This window comes from Aplidium turbinatum, chromosome 8 (genome assembly GCF_918807975.1).
Source record: "Aplidium turbinatum chromosome 8, kaAplTurb1.1, whole genome shotgun sequence".
NCBI classification, from domain to species: Eukaryota; Metazoa; Chordata; class Ascidiacea; order Aplousobranchia; family Polyclinidae; genus Aplidium; species Aplidium turbinatum.
Window position 1 is genome coordinate 10,238,683 of NC_137479.1, and position 9,938 is coordinate 10,248,620.

At 34.7% G+C, this 9,938-nt stretch overlaps 1 long non-coding RNA gene across 1 annotated transcript; it reads left to right on the top strand.

Annotated features, from left to right (window-relative positions):
* The first annotated feature begins 4,687 nt into the window (after window positions 1-4,687).
* LOC145775658 (uncharacterized) lies at window positions 4,688-6,948 on the top strand. Its single transcript, XR_014290168.1, has 2 exons — window positions 4,688-4,989; window positions 5,118-6,948. It is a non-coding gene; the product is annotated as an uncharacterized LOC145775658 (long non-coding RNA).
* The last annotated feature ends 2,990 nt before the right edge of the window (window positions 6,949-9,938 follow it).

The window sequence follows — 9,938 nt, forward strand, 5'->3', positions numbered from 1 at the left end:
ACTTAGTTTGCTTCATAGTTTTTATCAATAACGACTTTTAATTATCTGTCCACAGAAACAAGCAAATGTGGAGTTGTTTGAAAAAAAAGTTTTTGTCATTTGATAACAAATTTTATTTAGGTGAGTGTTCCACTTTCAAGTGCTTTTCAAATAGTTACATACCTTCAGTGAGAAACTGCTAGGATTGTTTGTTTTGTTAAGCTACGGTGGGTGGAGATGAAACCATTTATAAAATAATTTGAATTTAGAAAAAACTTGAAACGTATAAATTTTGTTTCGAAAAAAGTTTTATTTTAAATACTTCCATGCTCTGATAATTGGTAAAGTTTTTCAACCTTGATGAATCTTTTACTTGTCATCTTAGTTTGGTTTTACGTTCTTCCTAATTTATTTGTTTTGTCACGTCTACGTTTTCTGGATTCCAATAATGTTGTGCTATTTGTGATATGATTGTCCGCACCGTTAGCTCAGTGGTTACGCGCCCGGCTCAAGATCACGCAGCGCTGGTTCTACTCTAGGGGTGTGCACTGGAGCAACGCATTTCAGGACTGCTCTCCATTCAGCGGCACCTAGTGAATGGAATAATTCTCCAGCAACAAGACTTCAACAATTGGAAAACTTCACTCTGTCAATCTCGGAAACCTATCAAGGCTTTGTCAGTCCGAGGATAAAAACGCAAAACCAATCAACCATGATCCACTTCGATCTAACCAACAAAACGATTTGCTTAGACTTCAAAACATAACAAAATTCTTTGTTAAAAAAACTTTTAAACAAAAGAAACCGAAACTTACATTTCGAAACTTTTTTGTTTTAAACTGACTGAGTGAAGATTGCCTTTTTTCTATTAATGGCTTAATCTGTTCTATCCCTAATCTGTTCACCTTTGATTTCTAGTAATATCATGCATTTCGCATTTACAGGCTATTTGTATCTTTTTTATAGCCACTGCATTGATTTAACGATTTTCAAACTTCAATCACAAAAAAAATCATTTTCAGTTATTTTGGCACGAACAATACAAACATTTTGCAAAACATATGAAAATATATTTTGTTGTTTAATGTTGCAGTTAAATATAATTCGATTAGCTCCACCAACAATATTGCATTATAACGGGAATACGTCAATACATAATTGATATGTCAAAGTCATAAAACAACTACCAAAATGTAAAATTAAACCATTTCCGGAGGGTGATGATAGTCATGTGAAATGTGATATAATATCTTATGACGTCGTTGTAGTGAGCCACCAGTTGGTTATTGTCACTATTTACATTATAAAGATGAACATCAAATAAAATATCATTCACTTTATTGCTACTAAGATATAGCATTGTCGTTACATCACAAATGAAAAACATATTTGTTAATAAATTTGTTGTCAAAAGTATGACATTGTCAAAGTGATCATGAGTTTGGTTTTGTCAAAACATACAAATGGCATCGAGGTTTGAAATAAACTCGTCGTCAATGTTTGAAGTTTCGTTGCATGCAAATCAAATAATGAATCAAATGCACATCGTCTTGTCGCTGGATTGCATCGCTATGTTGATGCAACGGTTGTAAACGTTAATTGTAGGACGTTTTGTCAAAACAATGACATCGTGAAAATAAACCATAACTTTGTTGTCGTTACATGAAGTTTACAAATCAATATTTGTTTGTAAACAAATCGTAGGATTGAGAAGTTGCAATACATAGACCACAATAGTTTATTGCCATTAAGCAAAGTGTCTGATTGAAATCTTGTCTCAAGCAGAATGTTTGCTTGTCGTTGAAATAGATTATTTAAAGAAATAATCATACTCAATTATTTAATTATTGTAACAACAAGTTACAATTGTCAATCAATTTCCATAACAACAAATTTCGTTATGAGCTTTCAAGTTAGTTTTAAACAAAATCGAAGTCAGTAAAGTTTACACTTACATCATAAATATCATTAATTGGATCTACACAACATAGGTTGCTACGTTTGTAATAAAGTTACAACAATAAATGATCAACAAAATAGTTGACGCTGACAATGCACAATAACTGAGTTGCTTCCATCACAAAGATGAACAGAAACAAATGCTTTGTTTGTTGATAGTTGATTGAAATCAGATGATTTCGTGTATTTTGATGCAAAGTTCTCCTCATGGCTCTGTAGAAGAAAATGTTGTGGAATCATCAACGAATTCATCCTCAACCTCGTTGTTGTCATGGACATGAACAACTTGATCTGTAAAAATATCATTGTTAAAATTATCAATTCAAATTGGCAATTCGATTATAGGCTGATACCCAATGTGGTCTTAATAAAAGATGATCTTCATTGAAGTGATGACATGACAAGTACTCACCTTTTTCATCAACAACTTCACTTCAAATCTTAATAATCATCAACTTTTCATCATCACTTCATCATCGATTTGTAATGATGTTGATCATTGCAATACACATTGATGTGTCTACCATCCATCAAGTGATGCCTTCAATGCGTGTGTGCATCTTCATCACTTGTTTGATGCTTGGAATCGCTGCTTCCATATTCACTTATTCAGCAAATCATTGCTCGAATCATCGATGGATAATGATGAACGGCAGGATGTTGTCGTATTTATACCAATCCTAACAAAAGATAACATGTCATGACAAAAGAAACATAATCGTAGCTGCTTTGTGGCGATGTCGAGCAGACGCTAATAATGGATTCCCATGTCTCGAAAGCGGTGGAAGGTATCATTTACAGTCCTTGTTTTTAAAACACCTGTTAATCTCTGCTGTGTTCATCGGTTTGATTCATCAGATGGTTGTTTGTTTGATAACGCGATAAGTGTGAAAAGTTGCATTTATGTTCGACCTTATCAAATTTTACCAGGACCTTGTTGTCATCGTATCCATTTGGTTTGCTGAAGTCACCGCGATCAACAACTTGTTTGTCCTGAGCAAGCCATAAAATTTTCCATAATTTTTCTTATTGCTTCCTTACCAGAATTGTCCGTGCCACTCGTCTGTAAAACTTGTTTATGCGTTGATCACTTGTTCACCACGCGCTACACCACTCAGTCAGCATGCAGCTGAGCTAATCTTTCTATTTTTTCCAACCTAAGAAAAAGATTCTCTACATGTTTACCGATACTTGTTTATGGAGTTCTGGTCACAAGATCACGAGCCGTTGATTCCATTAATCTCAAATCAACAGACTTTTCCGTTCATTTCCAGACTTTTCCATCATTTAAAATTGTCCATTTGTCTCATCTTCCAATATCGACTTGAGACTTAAATTTACACAAACAGTTTGTTAAAAGGTGCTTGCACAAAAATTGTAGCTAAAATTTTGTGATGTTTAACCACAGGTATGTCTAACATGCTGATTGTATGCGGCCCAGTTGAAACATTTGTGTTGCCCTATTGTTATATCTTATATTTGGTTTCATGTAAAAGTCAAATTAAATTATATTTTAATTTTGTCAGTTAGCCCCACAATGTCTTTCCAAAGCAAATTCGGCCAACGTATAATACGTTTGGTACGAGTTTAGGCCGAGGATCATCTTTAACCACGACAAGATGGCGATGTTTTTGAGGCTGCATCGAAATCCCATCACAGAGCAGCCAGTCTTTGATACCATCGTGCAAGAGTGGCACGTAGGTCTTCTGCTCCATTTGGTGGATGGAACGTCGAATGTTCAGAGTAGACTGTTCTCCAACACGCCCCTTGCACAAAAAATAAAAACGCTGCTCCAGGTGAACAGTTAAAATGCGTCACGCTCGTGTCAAAAAGATCTTGATGCCCGGTAAGATTAATCACAATAAAACTAAGTTTCTTGTTTTCGATGATTTCGATTATTAAGAGTGCTCATAAATGCATAAAAGATTTGATAGGAAACTTGTAAGTAATATCAGCAAGTCAACATCTGATTTGCAGAATTGAAAGGATCGTGGTAAGTTCTGTTCTGGTAGTTGTAGTCGCTTTTAAAACTTCCTGTCCGTATGTTTTTCGGCAGCCAATTTGTAGCAAGAATTGACAGCGATAGACACCGTGTTTCGCCCATGAGGCTGGGTTCGTCAGTATCGCACCACTAATTCATGCCACAAAGGTATTCGACCGCCGCTTATGTTGACAAATGGTTGGGACAAGGTGGGCCACGTTTAGCCGACCAGTTTTTTGCATACAGTCAGCCCATGTTGGCCTGTCCGCCTAGGCTATATATTATGCGCCAATGTGGGAAACCAACGTCGGGGCCACGCAAGGTTCAAAGTTGAGCCAACGACACTATGCTGTGCGGGGGACTACACAGAACTTAAGCACATATTTCCGATAATCGACGCTGAGTTGCAGCTTATATATAAAATCGTTGAGTTGCAGCCTACACGCAAAATCGTCGAGTTGTAAATTACATATAGATAAAGTTGTTGTCGAAGAATAATACGAAAAGCTACCAAAAAGGAAGGAAAGTGCCCCCGAAATTGGCATCACAAATGTGAGAAAACATACATGACGTAAAGTCGGAATTGGCACAAAGAAAAACAGTTCAGATTTCATCTCCCACTACCGGTCTATGAGTCAACTAGTGCTTGGTTTGTTAAAGCTTGACACAGCGTGTCACACATCGTAAATGATACCTTCCAACTCTTTCGAGACATGGAAACCCTTTACTAGCGTCCGCTCGACATCGGCACAAAGCAGCTACGATCATGTTCCTTTTGTCATGACATGTTATCTTTTGTTAGGATTGGTATAAATACGAGAACATCCTGTCGTTCATCATTATCCATCGATGATTTGAGCAATGATTTGCTAAATAAGTGAATATCGAAGCAGCGATTCCAAGCATCAAACAAGTGATGAGGATGCACACAAGCATTGAAGGCATCACTTGATGGATGGTAGACACATCAATGTGTATTGCAATGATCAACATCACTACAAATCGATGATGAAGTGATGAAGAAACCTTGACTATCATTATGAATTTAAGTAAAGCTGTTGATGAAAAAGGTAGGTATTTGGTATGCAATAATTTGAGAAAAAACAACTTAGATTAACACCACATCGTAATGTACATCTGCTTATAATCGAATTGCAAATTTGAATTGATAATTGTGACAACGAAAATTTTTTTACAGATCAAGTTATTCATTTCCACAACAACAACATCAACAACAAGAACTTGAGGATGAATTCGTTGATGATTCCAGAACACTTTCTTCCGCAGAGCCATGAGGAGAACTTTGCATCAAAACACACGAAATCATTTGATTTCAAACAACTTTCAACAGACAAAGCATTTGTTTCTGTTCATCTTTGTGATAGAAGCAACTCAGTTATTGTGCATTGTTAGCGTCAACTATTTTGTTGACCATTCATTCTAGTAATTGTATTCTAAACTTAGTAACCTATTGTGTAAATTTAATTCGCGATATTTGTGACGTAAGCGTAAACTTTATTTGGTTAGATTTCGTTTGAAACTAAATTGAAACTTCATGACGAAATTATTTGTTATGGAAATTGATTGATAATTGTAACTTGTTGTTACAACAATTATATTATTGACTTTGATTATTTCTTTAAATAATCTATTTTAACAACAAGCAAACATTCTGCTTGAGACAAGATTTCAATCAGACACTTTGCTTAATGGCAATACACCATTGTGATCTATGTACTGTAAATTCTACAATTTGTTTACAAAGAAATATTGATTTGTATACTTCATCTGACCACACCAAAGTTATGGTTTATTCTGACAATGTCATTATTTTGACAAAATATCTTGCAAGTAACATTTACAACCGTTGCATCAACATAGCGATGCAACCCAGCGACAAGACAATGTGCATTCGATTCATTATTTGATTTGCATGCAACGAAACTTCAAACATTGACGACGAGTTTATTTCAAACCTGGATGTCATTTGTATGTTTTGACAAAACCAAATACAAGGTCACTTTGACAATGTCATATTTTTGACAACCAATTGATTGAACAAATATGTTTTTTATTTATATTGTAATGACGATGCTATATCTTAGTAGCATTAAAGTGAATGACATTTTATTTGATGTTCATTTTCTTATTGTGAATTGTGACATAAACCAATCAGTGGCTTACTACAACGACGTCATATAATATGACAATAATGCATCATTACATTTCACCTGACTACCATCATGATTTCAATTTACATTGATTTATTTATTTTTTTTATGACTGGCATCTCAATGATGTATTGACGTAATAATCTCGTTATACATACAATGCACCATTATTGGTGGTGCTCATGCCATTGACTTTCAATCCAATTTTGAAAAATGAAATATATTTTTATGTTTTGCAATATGTTTTTAATGTCATTTTAATATACTATCTAAATCAAAAAGAAAAGCAATCAACTTCCTTTAAAGCTATTCGAAACAAAAGCATTTCAGAAATATTTCAAAATGAGTCAGAATTTGTTGCAACATCTCTTGGATTTGGTTTCGTTTCGAAATTTTTTAGTTAAAAATTTGATTTGCTTCAAACTACCAAATTACGTTCTCCTATTGTTCTTTAGATCGAAACTCATTTGAATTATATCAAAACCCAGATAACGTTATTTGCTTTAAACTCCAAAACATAAATGCAGCTCATGTTCATCAAATGGTTAGCTTAATTTGATTTGTTATTTATGATTATCATTTCAAAACAGCACAATACAACACAGCAGAAGCCTAAAAAACCTAAAAATGAAAAACAACAAAGCTGCAACGATTGTGAATCGACAACTTTTAACGAAACGTTCACTTAGGTCGCGCATGTTTTGCTAATTATGACTACCAGGGCTAAGGTGTATTCAAAAGAGCCCATTCCTTCAACTTTTGCAATCAAAATTTTAGCATACATTTTGAATTTGTTTCAATTTTAAACATTTCAATGAAGAGTGAGTTTTATTTCTATCGTCGTTAATAAAAGTTCTCTTGGAATGAATTTGTTATCCAACTGATATAACTGCTTTCCCAACAGTCCTGGTTCCCACTAAAGGGTAGCCACTTTAACAAGTCGAAATTCTGCCACTAAACTTGACTAGAATGAAACCGCCAACCAATCATAAGCTGCGGTTTAAGTGACGTAAAAAATGGCGAAAAGAAGATCATAGAAAGCAAATTAAGTGATGGATTTTTTGTCAGCTGGTTGGCTTAGGGGTTAGGGTTAGGGCTAGAAAGTAGTCATTTCATTGACGCGTGTTCGATTCTCACCTCTGCTATTGCTCTTTTTCTTCTGTAATTTCCAAATAAAGTTCAAAACAAGCATTAACTCTCTGGGTGAGAGCTATAAGGGTCACAATTGGACGGTAGCCTCTTATAACACGTTCTGATTGGTTGGCGGTTGCATTGTAGTCAATTTCAGTGGCAGAATTTCGACTTGTTAAAGTGGCTACCCCACTAAAGATTCCTAAGCAGAGTTGCCAGACTGAAATTTGCAAAAAAGGCCAAACTCACCAAGAAAAAAGGCCAAATTAAGGCCAAATAGGTAGCAAAAAGGCCAAAATTAAGCCAAACTCAAACAAGATAAAATAAGCATTGTAATCACGGTTGCCAGACTATGAAAAGGTTTTAATGCAAAATAATACAAAAGGAAAGGTCAACCAAGGAAAATATTAGATAAAAAGCCAATTGGATATTTACCTGTTTATATTAAAAATAATGAAATATACATAGCCTAATTAGGCTACATATATTTAACAAATTTACTTATATTTTATTAGATTATTGAAGAATTTCTTCTAAATAGTTGGTTTCTTCATTTTCTGATGAAATATACAAATTCTCACTGTTGTGCAATTCAATCATATTTGGGGTGCACTTGAAGTCTTTGCAACACATTTTTTGGTTTAACAGGTGAGAACGAATTCTTATGATAACTTCCAATAGTTGAATTTGTGTTCTGTTTCTAGGCTTTGTTTTTACAGCAGTAATTAGTGAAAATATTACCATGATACTTCACCACGTCACCAATGTGATCAATTGAGCGAATAAATGCATGGCACGCTATGGTTAAACTAAGATCAATTTCTGCTATTTTTTCTGAAGCAGTGACACTGACTTCATGGACAAATATAGTGAGAGAACTTTAAGAGGAGTTTGGTATTTTATTTAGGTGTTTCTTCATGTGTACAAATGTTGCTTAGCTTTGGCAATATATTCACCTTGCACATTACACAGTACTCGGCTGGCAAGCCGGCGGTTGTGTTAGTTAGACTACCAATCGATCGAAACGTGAACACGTTACGTTTCTGTATAGGCTACCTACTTTTGAGCGTTGACATTATAGGCTACTTCCAAAATAATGTCTGTAATATTCATATTTATCGATATTTTATGACTTGTACCGGATTTTAATAAATTGTAGCAAAAATAATTCTGAAACTAGCCCAAAAGGTAGTAAGTACAAAAGGACTGTAGCGGATGAGTTTTAATCCGCTACAGTGGGGACATCTGGCACCACTGGCTGCCTTAGCGGGTGAGCGCAGTCTAACTCGGCGCCGGCGTCACATTACGACTATTAAACAAGCATAGAACATGTTTTTGAACAATGGTGAATACCGTATGGTTTCATCTGGTAAGGTTACGATATATGAGAAATATTGATTATTATGCATTTTAAAGAGTAAATTTAAAAAAAGGCCAAATTTAAGGCCAAATTTAGAAAAAGACCAAACGTATAATGTCTAAGGCCAACAGACTTTAAAAAAGGCCAATCTGGCCACCTGTTCCTAAGGATTCAAAAACGATTAAAAAAATCGCCAATTAAAAATACTGATAAAAACTTAAAAAATACTCATCAAACGATTAAACAATTCTTCTAGGAAAAATACGAATCCAAAATAAGCTTATCTTATAATAAGTTAAGAGGCAACAAGTTATGCTGACAAATTAAAGAGGCCCTCAAACCTGATAAAAACATTTTAAAAGATACACTATTACGCATTTACAATAAATCGTTAAAACCGGGTTCATTGTTAAATAGAAAAGCGCTTCCTTTGCGACTTATCTTCCTCAGAAACATGCATTTCACGCATCATGACATGTTTTGCTTGCACAAAAAACTATCACGTGATAAAATGGATACCACAAACTTTTGCAAGATATGGGAAAGCGTAATATAAGTCTGGTCAGAATTGCTACAATGCAATTAAGCTCGAGTTTTAATAAACCACATACCTTTCAAAAACGAAAACAATTTAAATATTACACTGACAAGTAGGACAACAAATGTATTGTCATAATGGCAGACCACGTGATGTAAATGATACCTTCCAGCTCTTTCGAGACATGGGAATCCATTACTAGCGTCTGTTTGACATCGGAACAAAGCAGCTATGATCATGTTCCTTTTGTCATGACATGTTAACTTTTGTTAGGATTGGTATAAATACGACGACATCCTGCCGTTCATCATTATCTATCGATGATTCGAGCAATGATTTGCTGAATAAGTGAATATGGAAGCAGCGATTTCAAGCATCAAACAAGTGATGAAGATGCACACACGCATTGAAGGCATCACTTGATGGATGGTAGACACATCAATGTGTATAACAATGGTCAGCATCACTACAACTCGATGATGAAGTGATAAAGAAACCTTGATGACTACTAAGAATTGAAGTGAAGCTGTTGACAAAAAAGGTGGGTAGCCTATTTGTTAAGTAATAATTTCAATGAAGATCATCTTTTATTAGGACCACATTGGGTATCAGCCTATAATCGAATAGCAAATTTAATTGATAATTTTGACAACGAAAAATTACTTTTACAGATTGAGTTGTTCATTTCCATGACAACAATATCAACAACGAGATGTCAAGGATGAATTCGTTGATGATTCGAAAACTCTTTCTTCCACAGAACCATGAGGAAAACTTGGCATCAAAATACACGAAATCATCTGATTTCAATCAACTATC